This window comes from Mus pahari, chromosome 11, assembly GCF_900095145.1.
Source record: "Mus pahari chromosome 11, PAHARI_EIJ_v1.1, whole genome shotgun sequence".
Lineage (NCBI taxonomy): Eukaryota > Metazoa > Chordata > Mammalia > Rodentia > Muridae > Mus > Mus pahari.
Genome location: NC_034600.1, coordinates 70,048,436 through 70,059,725, shown reverse-complemented (window position 1 = coordinate 70,059,725; position 11,290 = coordinate 70,048,436). Strand labels below are relative to the sequence as shown.

The window sequence follows — 11,290 nt, the reverse complement described above, 5'->3', positions numbered from 1 at the left end:
CATTCCACAGGGGCGTTGGATCATTATGACCAGGGGCTTTGGGACATTGTGATTGTTCCAGGAAACTTTCCGCTCAGGAATGCTCCAGGAACCATTGTGCAGCAAGGGAGGGTGAAAAGTTCATGTTTTCACAGACCCCACTTCTTCTTTTGGGTAGCTAGGCAGCTTATTAATTTTTAGCCCTACAGCCATAGATAACTAGAGTCTTCAACCTTCATCAAGGAAACATCTCTTTGCAACAGACAGTGACTACTACAGGAAAGCATAACCAAGCAAACTTCAGAGCAGGTGAAAACATCTACAAAGCACCCTCACACCCAAGGCTCTGGGGACACCGCAGAAGACAGGACTGAAGGAAGCCAGGAGCCAGAGGATTAGTTTGCTATGGGATTGCGTTTCCTAGTAACATCAGGACCACATCCATAAGGTCCCACCAACATGACTGTCCAAGCAAGAGTTGCACAAGGACAGCACCAGTGGTCATGCTAAGGTGGACAGGATAAAAGTTCAGGAGGCCTCAACCTTAGAAAGAGCGATGGGCAACGGAGGAGAGATAGGAGGAGGAGACGTGGCTCTCCCCCGGGGAAGAGCACACTGATTGGTTGTCCAATGCCAAGCACAGCCCTAAAAACAGACATACGGATACGGATAACATGATACAGCTCCAGCAGACCACATTTAGGAATATGTGCTTGCACACATATATACACACACGTGTGCATGAAATAACAGGGAAAGACTAGGCCATGGATTAGAAGGAATGCAGGGAGTAGCTTATGGAAGGTTTTGGAGGGAGAAAAGGCAGAGAAGAAATATTGTAATTATGTTATAATATTTTAAGAGTAAAATAAATAAATAAAATTTAAATGTGAGCATTGTGTGACCCACCTCTGCCCTCCGGTCTCATTTCTCGCAGATCCTCTTACTGCCTCTTTCCGGTAGCATGCATTTGTCAAACCCGCCATGTTGCCTCTGCCTCGGTGCACGGTGCTTTAACTGTGAACACGGCTTTCTCTCCTACCCTGCAGATCTTCCCTCCGGAGCACCTTTCCTCGTCCCCGCAATGCAAGCCACTGTTTTTCTCCAAGACTTCGCCCTACTTTATCTTTCCTTCAGAACGTATATCAGCATCTACTAATAAATGCATATTTACTGTTTGTTCTCTGTCTCACATTTTATCATGTAAGCTTCATCAAGGGTACAAAATGGCTGTCTTATCCAACCTTGCACCCTTAGCATCTTAAATGGTTCCTTGCTTCTTTTTTACTTAAAAATCACTTATCAATACGTGAAGCTCACCTTCTACTCTTTAAAAATTCTCCGAGAGTGAGATCAGATGCAAAACAAGCGGGTGGTATTAACACGGAGGAAAGACATAGCGGAAATAATAAGATGAAAGCAAACGCTGGAGCGGTTGTAGTGCAGTACAGTGTGCGTCAGGAAATGATAGAGTAATGGTCACAGGGAGGGGGCTGAGCGGGGGACTGGAGTAAGTGCCCAAGAAGCTTTCCTAAAGCGCTTCGTTACAACTGACCTCTCCTGAGTCCCAGAATGTCTCCTGGTTCCTGGCCTGGAAGCTATGTCTCATAGTTCCAGAAAGTTCCAGCAGAGATCTTACCAACAGGAGACTTGCCCATGAGATTAGATGCTGAGAGAAATGCAAACCCTTCCTTTCTGGGTTCATCAGTGGCTACAGGTTCCCTGTGCCTGCGATCCTGTCACCAACCTCTCTCTACAGGCTCCTGAACAGCAGGTTGGATGAGTCCAGAGTCCAGCAGATAGCTCCCAATCTGTCAAAACATCTCTCCCTTCCCGGCTCTCCAACCTTTTCCACAATGTAATCAAATCCCCCATGTTAAATACTTCTCCGCTAGAAAGATTCGAAGTGTTTTTCTTTACTTCCTGACTGAATCTAAGCTGACACCCACATGCCCCTTAGTGTGCGGTCACTATGAGTCCTGACCTCCAGTCACTCATGCTGTCAGGACAGTGCAACTCCGTTGAATTTACATTATAATTTCATTAAAAAATTGAAAAGCTTATCCAGCAGGGAAGAACGTTACGCCGTGACTACCATGAAGACAGCCCTTTCGAGGATGGCAGATGGCTCCGTTTGTAAAGATGTTGCCTTACACGTGTGAAGAAGATCCAGTGTTCAATCCCCCCCATCCCTATCCCACCCCCATCCCCTCCCCCACCCCCACCCTAAACCCATAAGGCAATATAAAAAGCCAGGCCTGATGGTGCATACTTATAATCCCAGTATGGGGGAGGCAAAGAGAGGCAGCTCTCTGGGGCTTGTGTGTGTGTGTGTGGGGGGGGGGGAGTCCTTTGACTCTTGGAGGGAGCAGCATTAGTCCAGATGAGAAGAGCTTTTTAAAAACTGTATGTGTATTTATACACAGAACTATGTGCATAGTAAATAGTAAGTAAATAAGATGACTCCTTGGAGTGTTTTCAGGAACTCTCACTGTTCCTTTTCCTCTCCCCTCTCAGATTTGCCTCCCTGTCCATCCTTCCATTCTTTGGTCAGACCCCTGCTCTTTTTTTCTCCATCACTCCTCACCTGCCCTGTCCTCCCATTGTTCTCAGTTTACTTCCCCCTCTTGAGCATCTTTTCATTCCCAAAGAAAGTTATCTTCCAACTGTGGATTTGCGCGTTTAGCTCCACCCTTTAAACCCCACATCCGCCATCCCAACCACTCTGCTTCTCCCTCCTGCGTTTTAATTTTGCTCTCTTCTGTGATAAGGGCCCGTAGCTACATGATTTCTTTTCTCTCTTTATCAAATTGCAGACACTACCTCCTGGGATGATATATAGATCTGTTAGTCCTGAAGGGCTGGTTGCCTTAGCAACAAGGGAAATCTTAGTCGTTTGAGCAAAACCTTATAAAAAAAAAAAAAGCAGGCTCACGAGGGACTAATAGTCACCTCATTAAATGTCTGCTCGGCTCTTTCTTTGCTAACTGTGGTCATTCTCTGATTGTTAATTAGAAGAGCAATTAATTGAATAAGCTCCCTGAAAGGAAGGTATGATAATACAGAGCTCCTCAGCAGACAAACTCGACAGCCCCAAGTCACCATATCTTTTTGGTCGGCTAATTGCAACCCAGCCAATCTTCATCCATACCTGACATATGCATTCAGCGGTTAGGTTGAATGTCTGCCATCCCTTGAGCCTGGCCAGTGTCCATTGCCTAACAAACCTTGGGCAATAAGGAAGCAGAATTTGGATGGAGAACAGAGCGTGTCTGGTTCTGCCAACTGCAGTCTTAAAAAAAAAAAAAAAACAAAAAAAAAACAAAAAACAAAAAAAAACAGGTATGTGACTCCCTGAGGCAGACAAAAAGAAAAAGAAAGAAGCGAAACAAAACAACAATAAAAAGCTATCCTCAGTTCTCTCAGGTGAGATCAATGAAATAAGTTATTTAATCGATGGCAAAGGGAGTTCTTATTAATGGTGGTTATGTCTTTTGGGTAAATATATGTGGAAAGCTTAAGAGACTTATATCAGGATTTCTCAGAGAAGCAGTGCACACACACACACACACACACATACACACACACACACACACGCACACACGCACACATGGGCACACACTTATGGAGTGATCAGCTGAGACTGACTTACATAATGCAGGAGGTTGGCACATCTGAAACTGGTAGGGCCGGTGTGGGCTGGACCTCCCCAGGCTACTGTTTTCACTGTCGGGAGCTATGTGCTGCTGAGCCTGCTGGAGTCTGAAAAGAAAGGCAGTGGTTGGACTAAAGGTGACTGTAGTCACTCTGGAAAGGTCCTCATCCTTCAATGACTTTCTCAATGATAGAACCTGTGCTAGGTAAAAGCATTGGGAAGGCTGGGAAGAAAGTTCTCTAAGTTGATGAATCCTAATATACTTTATATTATTTATTATTATATATTTATTGTGCCATCGAGCTAGCAAATAATCCTATGCTTTGACAATGGAAAACTCTTCTCATGGGTAAAATCAAAATCTGTTAAATTTGAAGATATTTCGGTTAAGGTAACATTTTCATTAATGTGTAGGGTTTACTTAAAACAAATGATGATTGGCTTTAATGACTGAATTGGGTAAATGACGAAAAGCAAAGTCAACCAGTGGGCTAAGCTATCCCTGCCATGTGTATGTGTGTGTGTGTGTGTGTGTGTGTGTGTGTGTGTATGCATGTGCTCGAGTATGCACCAACTACACTCACACATGTGTAGCATGTTGTATACTTGCTATAACTTGTCAGTTTCCCCACTAGATTACCTTCTCTTGGACAGCTATGCCTTAGGTACCCAGATAACATCTTTCCCGTTATGAATGATTTGAATATGAAGTCTCCCCTCAGAAGGTTTATGCATTGAAGAACTGTCGGCCAGCCGGTGGATTCAACCACTGAGAAGTGGTTAGACTCTGCAGGATCCAATCGGCTCAGTGGATTGACCCACTTAATGAAGCTACACCTTGATGGCGGCGGCGGGAGGCAATGTTAGGAGGTGGGGCCTGCCTGGAGGGTTCACACTCGGGGACACACCTTGCACACACACACCCTCTCTCCTTTCTCGATGCCTTGAGGTGAGCAGCTCTGCTCTGAAAGGAACTGTGACTTTCATCAGGATGTTCTTTCCCGAGCCTGAAACAATGTAGCCCTCTGACCATGCACTGCACCTTTGGAAGCTGTTGGCTAGTTCCTATTCAGTGGTTTCCTTGGTTATCTGCTAGTGATGAAGTATGTCACTAATGTCTTCTGTGGATGCTGGAGCCCTCGTGGCATCATGGGTTCTTGAGGATGGCTACACTAAGATACTTGATTCCTCAGCATTGCTAGAGTACAGTACTCAGTTTATTCAGTTAAAGGTCAATCTAGGGGTTTTCTGGGGAAGTGGTTTGTAGACATAATTTTTTACAATGGCTGGTTAACATGGATGGGACAGTTGGGCCACACCCAGTTGGTTATGAGGGTCATAGGAATGAAAGTTAGGGATCTTGAAGGAAGAAGAAATTTGGCCACATTTCTCTCTCTCAACTTAAAATGCATGCTCGGTCCACATTACATACTTGCCGGAAAGTTGCCTTAAGTCATCTCATATGATAAGAAGGTAAAAAAAACAAAAACAAAAACAAAAACAAAAAAACAAAGAAAAATACCCATTTACCAGTTAGTAATTGCTTAGTTTAATAGACTACAGAAGTCATGTAGACTACAGAAGTTATGCTGCTACGAATCTGTTTCTGTAGATGAAAGAGCCAGTTTACTGTAAATGACTAATGAGTTTTGAACCTTTTTCCCCCCATGATGGATTAAATGTAGGGTTTATTGAACAAGACAGTGACATCTTAGAAGATTAATTTACTTAGCTGTGGGATTCAACTTTGAAAGTATTCACTGCCAAATATTTCTTAGAGTTGAGCGTCTCATTATAAAAATAGGCAAACAATAATAGCTCAGATTACCACCACAAAGGCCACAGATTCCTCTGCAAAGGGTTGGCACCCACAAACAGTGGCGTTGAAAAGCTTCACCATGACCAAGAGGGGAAGCTCCAGACACATGACAGACAGATAGACAGACACCACATGAAGTTTTAGTTCAGACCTTTCAAAGGAATGCTAGAAATGGGCCTTTACTTAAAACCAAACAGTAGATTAAGGATGTGGGTCGGTTTTCTGAGAAAGCTTCTGAGTGGAGAATGGCATTGGTGTTTAGGATATGGGTTGATGGATGGCCCTTATCATTATTGGAGCCAAGAGAGATTTAGGAAGATCCCGAATGTGAAGTTTGTTCCTGGAATGCAGCAATCAGTGCCTCCCTTCTGGAAACAGGAACCCCTTTCTGGCAGAGAAGGCAAAATGGGTAACAAGTATTTCTCAAAAGTGAATTTTCTCTGTGCATCTTAAAATGTGTGGTTTGCAAATGTCCATGAGTATAGCTAAACTAACAGGGTCAGGATTCGTTGGTTTTGCTCGCTTTGGTTTGGTTAGAGATTTGGTTTGCAATTTTCATGCAACTTCGAGCATGAATTTTAAGCTGAGTGATAGAAATGGAAATAAGTTTCTTCTTCCTTCAAGAAGCCCCAGTTTTCATTCTTATGACCCTTGAAACAGATTGGTGAGATGCCCACCCATCTTATCGGGGTTAACCACCAGTTGTAGATATTTCTGAAGTGACCACAGAAGAATATACTTAGCGACATTATTTCAAAACTTTCAAATTCACCTCTCTCTGGTTTCCTGAGCCCTTTGGTTTAGGTTCATTCTCTAAGAATTCTTCTCCAGTTTAAACTTTTCATTCCCAAATAGTGTGGGCTCATGGCCACAGAGAATATGGTTGTCTCTGTGTCAAACGCAACTAGGGCAATGCCCTCAAAAATCAATGAAGAAGCACCTTAGCTCCTGCCTTCAGAAAGTATTGCTTCTTGAAGACCGGACTGTGAACCACAAAGCAATCCTTCCGGGAGGCTTGGATGTTTCTTTACATTGCTGAGTGGTCCCTGAATCCACACGTGTCAAAATTATGCTCAATCCTAACTGTAGTCCTACATTGCCAGGCCTGTGGGAAAATTTCCTGGGTTCTTAAACTCTACTAACAGAACATCTTTCTAAGTTATCCTACCTCAGTCGATATATATATATATATATATATATATATATATATATATATATACACATAAACACACACACATATTTTTTCTCTCAAGTTCTTCTTCATCTGTCTTCCATGCAATCCCAACAAAACACCTTTCTTTACCTTCCTCACTCACAGGATAATGAGATCAGCCTCATCCGTCCCAGGGCTTGGTCCCAGGTTCTAGTCACCTGGCAGATTTATCTAAGCATTTACTAGCCAGGCAGGTCTCTACCCCAAGAAACGGATAGGACTGTCTCCACAGTATTAAGTAGCACTGACCCGGAGTCAAATGGTTCCTGGTCTCCACAAGGCTTTGTTTGATTCCCTTCTCTCTTTACCTCAGAGGCGCTTCTCTCCGTCCAAGCTCCGAGTGGTCTGCTTGTCCTTTGGCTACCGATTTACAGGAGGGTTAGAGGGCTTTCTAGCCAGTAGCCAACTTCCCCTGCCTCAGCACCTTGTCTGTGGCAACAGAAAAGTAGAGATGGGACAAGAGGAGGCTCCCAACTCCTGTGGGAGTAGGGAGTGTTGCTGTGAACCTTCAGGAAGTTGGAGGGACTCTCTAATGCACAGCTTGCTATCATGAGCCCCGTCTTAGTGTTTTCAGCTTTTCTCCGTGTATTTTGCAGACAAAATTTGTTTTAGCTATGTCTTTCGCTTCTTTCTTCTTCTTTCCCCAATTCCTCCCATGTGGTCTTCCACCCTCAGCAGCTTCTTCTGCGTTCGTGTCCCATAGGACCCTTGCCCTTTCTATCCCTTTCCGTCCACTCTTGCTGTTTTCTGGTTGGTGCTCTCCTATCTGACGAGGGTTTTATTTTATTTTATTTTATTTTATTAATAATATCTATTTTACTATTATTCAACACTCCAAAGTGTAGGAGAGTGATTTCATTTGCTTACATTGTCAAATGTTTTTAAAGTACATTTTCCCTTCTTAGGTTGCAATATTAATTGACATGCATAGCAAATAAATATTAAGTTTTAGAAGCTTTTAGAGAAGAACGGTACTCATCAATTTCTCATTAAATAAGGTGATCAGCCATTGGCATGTCTATGTTACTTGATTCAACGTGAAAAAGACAGATTTACTGATATCATTTAGTTAACTGGGTAACATATCACAGGCATACTTAATAAGTTTCCCTTACTGCTTCCCTGTTTATAGACAGTTGGTTTGCTCATGATTTTGGGACATTAAGCATTAACTGAGGTCAGATCCTTGTCTGCACTCCTCGCTGTACTGTAATTTCGGAGTGACTTTCTGTTGTAGAGTTCCGGGTAGAAGGCTATAATCACTTTAAGGAGTTTTAGGAGCAAATTGTGGTTTTGGAAATTGGAGATATTTTTGTGCTGTGGATAATTATGACAGATAAAAATTATTCAGAGCCAAGCCTGTCATTAGCTGCCAGCTGTGCATATTCATATTTATACTTAATTTATTAATATTAATATGCATTGTTTATATTTATATGAGAGTTGTGCTTTTGAATATCAATATCCACTAATTTCTTTTCTTTTCTTTTTTTGTTATTTTCTTAGTTTTTGAGGGTAGAACAGCTTTCTGTGTTTTCCAGCTTGGTATTTAACATTTGTATTCAAAGGACTCTGCATCTTCAACCTTTAGAATAGCTGGGATTACAGCTGATGCCACAGAGCCTACTCGGTGTCTTTGTTTATAACCAGCAAGGGATCCAGTGGGTGTGGATGGGGCAGATTCAGTAGACAGTATGTTTACTTAAAGGGAAAACAAAAGGTCTTTACCCTGTCAAAGACGAGATTCCAGGCATCCCTGAGTCTATGCCTTTTTACTTGGGCTGCAGTGAGTGGCCTTCTTGGAGAATCACGGCTGTAGGTCTGACCTGCTCTTCTCTTCCCAGATGAGGTATTTATTCTCTGTCATCTCAAAACATTTTCTTCTCTCGGAATATTTTCCCCGTGTTTTCCTTTTTATCAGAACTTGTGCTTTTGAAAAGCCAACACCGCTCTCTTTGCCGTCCCCCCCTTACGTCGCGTTGAGAGTAGTGTGTTTTCTACGTTGTCTAACCAGGCAGAGCAATTAGTGCCCAAGGAGACCGGAGGCTGACTGCCTGGCAGGAGGAATGGTTTTCATGGGAACAGCACTGAAAGCCTGGCGCTGGGCGAGGACCCTTGCCAGCAGCCTCGTTTGCTGCTGGCCCTCTAGTTTGGCTGCGTTAAGAGTTGTTTATACTTCGGATGCGCTAATGAACAGCCCCTCTCACGGAGCAGGTCCTTGGAATAGTTTCATCCCAGCATGTGCCCACTCAGTCAGAGAATCAGCAGAGAGGCTGCTGTGCTCTCTGCATGCCTGCTAAGCTTATTCAGCAATTGTGCAGTCCTGCTTTTTTTTTTTTTTTTTTTTTAATACCTCCTGGGTGAAGGCTTTCATCAGGCCCAGGTCTTTCAGGATTGAGCAATTGGACAAATGGGCGGGGTCTTGATTGTGACCCTGGAGCTGGAATGAGGAAAATCTCAGGCAAAGCCTTGTGTCTCAAGGAAGCCACATTCTAGAAAGCATCTCCAGGTACGGATAAGCAAACGCGCAGTAGGCGAGATACTGATTAGTATCCGCTGAGACTTAGACACCCTGCTGGGACCGCAGCGAGCTCGTGCCTTCGAAAAGCTAAGCCCCTCCCTTTCCTTTGCCTGGTGCGGTGCTGTGAGTAGTGTGTTGATGGAGTTGCCTGGGAGTGTGTCTCCCAGATCACTTCTAAAGAAGACCTCAGAATGGTGTGTCGAGGGGAGGAACCTCAGGAGTGCGGGAAGAAAACTGAAGGATTTGGTAGAAGGATAGCTAGGAAGAAGGCCAATCCAGAAGGGACCGAATGAGGAACGGAGTGTGGTGTGAACCAAGTCTCCATTTGAGTAAGGCGGGGCCAGAGTAAGCCAATGGGGTTTTGTTCAGACTTAGAAGTTCATCGAGGTGCCTTTGTCAAGCAGAAGGGAGAGATGTACTGTGGCCCGTGTGCCAACAGCATTCTGCTGTGTTGTGTTACAGAACAACAGAGGGGATAAAAATGCTGGCCAGGAGCTCCTGCGGTAGAGTGGTCCAGAGGGAGAAGGTGATGGGGCTGGCTTAGAATGGTATTGGAGATGGGAAGTCATGTTGGGATTGAACCAGCAAGCAGTTTACTCCAGATGGGTGTCTCAACACTTCAACTTATTTCTTTCTCTTTAAATTTTTTTTTTTTTGAGTACTGCATTTAAATAATTTCCCTTTCTTCTCTTTCCTCCAACTTCTCCTGTTTTCTCCTTACCTCTGAAAACACACACACACACACACACACACACACACACACACACACACACACTTACAGACACACAGGCACACACGCACACATGCACTGAACCTGCTGAGCCCATTTAGTGTTGCTTATATATATATATATATATATAGTTTTAGAGTTGACTCCTTGGTATTGGATAACCAGTGAGGGACCTTATTCTACAGGAAGACGGAGTCTTCCTCTCGGGGCACTCACTAACTGCCTGTAGCTCTTGAGCTATGGGGGGGGGGGGGCTTGTGAGATCGCCGGAGATGCTTTACTGTCTTTTAAAAATTAGCATATGCTAATTGTAGAGAATGGAGATCTTAGCCTGACATCTCTATACACGTCTACCGCGGACTGTGATCATATTTCCCTCCTAGATCAGTCTTCTTTGTCCCCTGTTCCCTCGCTCTCTGCTCATTGCAGATACTAACTTCCTATACATCATGGATACCCCCACCCCCTCAGGGGCTTAGTCCCACAGAACTGCTTTGTGAAAGTACTAAGATACAACCTGGGTGTGTGCAAGGCTTGTTGGGATGAGTCAGGTGAGCTTGTGAAGAAAGAGTTAAAACTTACCCTTTCATTTTTTCCCCTCTTTTTTTTTTTTTTTTTTTTGATGTTTTGACATTAGTATAATGGATATTCATATGATACAAAAATAAATACAATTCAACGGTAACATACCTGGGACTTTAATCTACAACTCTTACAAGTTTGTGTTCTTTTCTTCTAGACTGGGTTTCTTCAGGCGTTGATCCTTGAGGCTTAGATTTCTTGTTAAAGGGATTAATTCTTGTTTCTTCTCACACCCAAGTATGCTTTAGTTGGTCTTGCCATTGGGTCCAGGAATCTATATTTCAAGAAGCCTTACACATGGTTCTTGAACTCATATTTGAAGAAACACCCCAAAGTCTAATGGCTTCTAGGGTCTTTATGTAAACCTCAACACTGCCTGATGGACCTGCAAGATTTAGTGACCAGAGGCAACTAGTTACAGATTATGACTTGATACCAACAATTCTGAGTGAGGGCAGTGACAAGCCATATGTTTTTGTCCCCTGTTCAAAAATCCAAGTGGAAGAGTGAGATGGTTTGAAGTGTTTGCTTCTCATAACCTTTTCAGTTCTTGCTGTCATCTACTCTTCTACTGCTTGTGTTATAAGCAAGAAGGAGCATCTCTAGTTGACCTCCGTACTTACAAACACTGTGATAGCAACTCCAAATGACGCCTTCACTGGCGTGTGTTTTCTTCCCTCCAGCACATCCCTCTGCATCTGGCGACTGACCTTTAGTATCAGAACCTTTCTCCTTATATGTAGTTGTGACTCCAGCCACACTGGAGAGGGGCAAGGCCGTGAACGGACTGA

General features: G+C 43.6%; 1 long non-coding RNA gene across 1 annotated transcript in view; it reads left to right on the top strand.

Annotated features, from left to right (window-relative positions):
• The window catches only part of LOC110328778, a 40,970-nt gene extending 35,949 nt beyond the window's left edge, over positions 1-5,021 (top strand). The window contains exon 3 of the long non-coding RNA XR_002380887.1: positions 4,289-5,021. This is a non-coding gene — a long non-coding RNA (uncharacterized LOC110328778). The remainder of the gene's footprint in view (positions 1-4,288) is intronic.
• The last annotated feature ends 6,269 nt before the right edge of the window (positions 5,022-11,290 follow it).